The sequence below is a fragment of the Schistocerca cancellata genome, chromosome 4, assembly GCF_023864275.1.
Source record: "Schistocerca cancellata isolate TAMUIC-IGC-003103 chromosome 4, iqSchCanc2.1, whole genome shotgun sequence".
Taxonomy (NCBI): Eukaryota; Metazoa; Arthropoda; class Insecta; order Orthoptera; family Acrididae; genus Schistocerca; species Schistocerca cancellata.
Genome location: NC_064629.1, coordinates 748,179,046 through 748,184,529, shown reverse-complemented (window position 1 = coordinate 748,184,529; position 5,484 = coordinate 748,179,046). Strand labels below are relative to the sequence as shown.

The window sequence follows — 5,484 nt, the reverse complement described above, 5'->3', positions numbered from 1 at the left end:
CACTGGTGTACACTGAATCTTCTCCGTCTCCTGATAATTTGTCTTTCACAGTCATCTAGAGGCCCTCCAGCAGTACATGTGAAATCAGTTCTCTGTATTCTACCCGCTGACTTAGAGTCCTGATGTGTTCGAAACGTCAGAGTCCCCATGTGTTTGAAAACAATTCCCCGAAGCTTATGTTCTCACATGTCTTCATCAATATGAGTCAATTTCATCTCATGTTGATTGTGTTGGTTATACAATCCTTTACTATGGTAACAGAACCTAGGATTGGTGCGAAATTCACCTTGGAGGTTCCAGCTGCGTAGTCGCCACTGCAACTTGTGAAAACCTACCTGGGTCTTAAGGTCTACTTTCATGCCCATTAGCTAACTCGCTGCATGTAGATGTGATCCTGCAGCCAAATAGCCTATGCATTAGCTAGACCTGCGAATTAACAAAATGAAAAGAAATACTGAGTAAAAAAAAATGAAGATTAAAAAAAAAGGTACTATTGTAACATCAATTGATGTAGACGTCGTCACAGAATTCTGTTGAATAATGGTTATTGAATAACGTTAGTCGCTAATATATGGAAAGTGTTCCTGCGATAACCAGTATAATACAGACAGAAATAGCCTTATTAAACGTAGTTAAGGTCCGTAGAGTGTTACGAGAATGGTAGAAGTATCTCCAACCTAAATAATCATCTAAGATGCTCGGAAAACAAGTGAATCTCGTTATCTACACGAAATATTAGCCTGATCAAAATAATTCAAAGTCCAGTATGACGATTCACAAATTAACGGAAAAGTTAAAGCTTTGCTTTGAAGCACATTCACAACTCGTGATAGTTAAAGCCCCATCGAAAGTTAAAAGTATTTCAGCGGCCATTCACCACTCAGAATCTATCACTCACATGATAAAATATCAGACATAGCCACAGGCAGGTCTGTCTTCTTCAGTAACTCGCTTTAAAAGTATACGGAATCGCTCCCTTGAGCGCACCCATCAAACAGGTCCGCCTCCACTTGACTCCAGCATTGGTCCGTCGCTATCCGCTTTTTCATTGGCTGAAGGCTGCCCCCACCAAAAATACATCGTTATTATGCTCCAAATAGATAATTTTGACTTATCTTGACCACTTTCGGCACAAAACTAATATATTTTAAGAATATTTAAATAAGGAAATGTTATAAACATTTGGTCACACTCAGAACATCACAGTGAATATAAATAAGATTTGTTCTTAAATAAAGAAGCCAACATTTTGTGCGATAGTGTTCACATTAAATGACAACAAAATGTTAAATATTGCTTAGACAATTATTTATGTCTGCTTTATAGGTGCATCTTTTGGTCCTCTTTACACTGGTGGAGTCATCTATCACATGCAACTGACCACTGCCCGGTCGGGGCACACATTTCCATCTGTCCCTGTTGACATATGTCAACGCCTGTAAGCAGCTAGGGGTTTTCGTTTCACTGTTATTTCACTTTTAAATTACCACGGTTTTTCATAACAACTGTAATCAACATTTAAATGAAGTTACAGCCGGAATAGTGAAATATGCATAAAATAACTACAGAAGTATGACAAGGCGAAAGGTATTCATGCTGCATTCAGTTGTTGCGTTATTGATAGTTGTGTTACTGTGGAGCGTAATGTTGGGTCTTGCCCACTCGTCTCGTATACAGTGCATAAGGGATGCTGCGTTCTCAGTATGCTGTACAACAATTTAAGCAAATAACATTAGTAGTTTTATTTCAATGAAACAGATTGGCAATAACTAACTTGAATGTACACAGATGTCTCAAACGATGGGCGACATAAACATAAATCGAGTTCTTGCTATACACAAAGTTCCTGCAAGTTGACACACGTCACTGATAACGGATCTGCGAGTGCCGGTCTACAACTGTGCCTATACTGTACACGAATGTCCATATACTGAGCCGATATGAGCCACATATGTCCGGCCGAGGCTGTCAGGAGCGGCGCTTATATTCACTTCTTGCAGGTGTCGCTCCTGTCGTGGCGCGGTCCTAATCAGAGCGCCACTGGCCGACGTCGTTTCACCGCCTTCTCTGGTCTTCCGTTCTTGATCTTCGTTCGGCGCTTGTGGTTACGGCAGATCACATACGATATTCTGACAGATATTTGCGTAACGAATGTTACCTAAAAACGTAATAACTCGATAAATAAAATAGTTACAGATCTGTAGCTTTCAGGTATGATAGCTAGTGCAATGATATAGTCTGAGATATAGTTTGTTGAAATCGCATAAAGGGTTTAAAAGTTGTTAATTCTAAGGTTTATTGTGACAGTGATTAGTCACTGTAAATCATAACTTCTGTAGCTTTTACGGTAGTGAGAATATCATTGTTTCATTGGATGCTCCTTATTGTTCTGAGATTGCCGATGAATTCAGTTTGTTTTATTACATTTATTATAGATTTTCTAAGAGCTGTAAGAAGCCATATCAGATTGTTTCACACTCCTCCGTTTCTGGTGCATCTGCTTCACAGAGTCCATGCGAGCAAAACTAAAACTAAACTCTTCCCCAACAGGCCTTGAAGGCCCAACGGTACCGACCGGCCGCCGTGTCATTCTCAGCCCATAGGCGTCACCGGATGCGGACACGGAGGGGCATGTGGTCAGCACACTGCTCTCCCGGCCGTATGTCAGTTTCCGAGACCGGAGCCGCTACTTCTCAATCGAGTAGCTCCTCAGTTTGCCTCACAAGGGCTGAGTGCACCCCGCTTGCCAACAGCGCTCGGCAGACCGGATGGTCACCCATCCAAGTGCTAGCCCAACCAGACAGTGCTTAAATTCGGTGATCTGACGGGAACCGGTGTTACCACTGCGGCAAGGCCGTTGGCGCCATGCGAGCAACCACTGTCCAAATTCCGAACACTGGGATTCACCCATTTCCGTCTACTTCCCTACCAACTTTGTACTCAGGACGACCAGTAACATTCATTGGGGCTGGCCCAGGCATGCCACGCTCACGGCCCTGGGGCTACCCATTAGCGTTCAGCTGCACAATTAATTTCGCCTCACCTCGTAGCAGTTCTACGTGGCCGAATAAGTCGCCTACATACACTCCTGGAAACTGAAATAAGAACGCCGTGAATTCATTGTCCCAGGAAGGGGAAACTTTATTGACACATTCCTGGGGTCAGATACATCACATGATCACACTGACAGAACCACAGGCACATAGACACAGACAACAGAGCATGCACAATGTCGGCACTAGTACAGTGTATATCCACCTTTCGCAGCAATGCAGGCTGCTATTCGCCCATGGAGACGATCGTAGAGATGCTGGATGTAGTCCTGTGGAACGGCTTGCCATGCCATTTCCACCTGGCGCCTCAGTTGGACCAGCGTTCGTGCTGGACGTGCAGACCGCGTGAGACGACGCTTCATTCAGTCCCAAACATGCTCAATGGGGGACAGATCTGGAGATCTTGCTGGCCAGGGTAGTTGACTTACACCTTCTAGAGCACGTTGGGTGGCACGGGATACATGCGGACGTGCATTGTCCTGTTGGAACAGCAAGTTCCCTTGCCGGTCTAGGAATGGTAGAACGATGGGTTCGATGACGGTGTGGATGTACCGTGCACTATTCAGTGTCCCCTCGACGATCACCAGTGGTGTACGGCCAGTGTAGGAGATCGCTCCCCACACCATGATGCCGGGTGTTGGCCCTGTGTGCCTCGGTCGTATGCAGTCCTGATTGTGGCGCTCACCTGCACGGCGCCAAACACGCATACGACCATCATTGGCAAAAAGGCAGAAGCGACTCTCATCGCTGAAGACGACACGTCTCCATTCGTCCCTCCATTCACGCCTGTCGCGACACCACTGGAGGCGGGCTGCACGATGTTGGGGCGTGAGCGGAAGACGGCCTAACGGTGTGCGGGACCGTAGCCCAGCTTCATGGAGACGGTTGCGAATGGTCCTCGCCGATACCCCAGGAGCAACAGTGTCCCTAATTTGCTGGGAAGTGGCGGTGCGGTCCCCTACGGCACTGCGTAGGATCCTACGGTCTTGGCGTGCATCCGTGCGTCGCTGCGGTCCGGTCCCAGGTCGACGGGCACGTGCACCTTCCGCCGACCACTGGCGACAACATCGATGTACTGTGGAGACCTCACGCCCCACGTGTTGAGCAATTCGGCGGTACGTCCACCCGGCCTCCCGCATGCCCACTATACGCCCTCGCTCAAAGTCCGTCAACTGCACATACGGTTCACGTCCTCGCTGTCGCGGCATGCTACCAGTGTTAAAGACTGCGATGGAGCTCCGTATGCCACGGCAAACTGGCTGACACTGACGGCGGCGGTGCACAAATGCTGCGCAGCTAGCGCCATTCGACGGCCAACACCGCGGTTCCTGGTGTGTCCGCTGTGCCGTGCGTGTGATCATTGCTTGTACAGCCCTCTCGCAGTGTCCGGAGCAAGTATGGTGGGTCTGACACACCGGTGTCAATGTGTTCTTTTTTCCATTTCCAGGAGTGTATTTTGTGTTTGGAATATACCTGGTGTGGACAGTCGTATTTATGTCATCACAACTGATATGTAGATCAGATGTGCGTTAAAATATATCAAAATTCTATTTATACCATACTAGCCCGTCCGGCTAGCCTCGTGGTCTAACGCGCTGCTTCCAGAGCGAGAAGGCGTGCCGGTCCCCAGCACGAATCCGCCCGGCAGATTAGTGCCGAGGTCCGGCGTGCCGGCCAGCCTGTGGATGGTTTTTAAGGCCGTTTTCCATCTACCTCGGCGAATGCGAGCTGGTTCCCCTTCTTCCGCCTCCGTTACACTATGGGACTAAACATCTGAGGTCATCAGTCTCCTACAGTTAGAACTACTTAAACCTTGCTAACCTAAGGACATCACACACATCCATTCCCGAGGCAGGATTCGAACCTGCGACCGCAGCAGCAGCGCGGTTCCGGACTGAGGCGCCTAGAACCGCTCGGCCACAGCGGCCTGCACACAATAATTACTCTACCACGTAAACATTTGGAGCTACACTCGTCTGGTATGAGACATCTCCAGGAGGGGGGGGGGGGGGGGCGGGGGAAGGAGTGTCCACTGGGGGCCGAACCGCACAATAACGCTGGGTTCAATGTGGGGCGGCGGTGGCGTGGGTGGACTGCTGTGGCCTGTTGTGGGGTTGTGAACCATTGAGGGCTACGGCGGCACAAATCCTCTCCGTCGTTTCTATGTCCCCGATTTAATACATACATGTATACATGTACCATACTGCAGTAAGTGAGCATACTACATAATTTTCTTCAGACTGGCTTATTTTTCAAAGGTATTATCGTAAATCTGACAGATATTGATGTAAAGAATTTTATCGCACAGTCGTACATAATGTGATTCATGGTGTGGGTTCCTGTTGTCATGTCCTAGTTCATGAACCACGGGCAACGTATGAGTGGCCAAGTAAGTGGTCCTGACAGTCGGGACAGTTACTTTGGAATAAGG

General features: G+C 47.9%; 1 pseudogene; it reads right to left on the bottom strand.

The window, feature by feature from the left end:
* Positions 1–2,744: 2,744 nt before the first annotated feature.
* Positions 2,745–2,862, bottom strand: LOC126186111 (5S ribosomal RNA; annotated as a pseudogene).
* Positions 2,863–5,484: the final 2,622 nt, after the last annotated feature.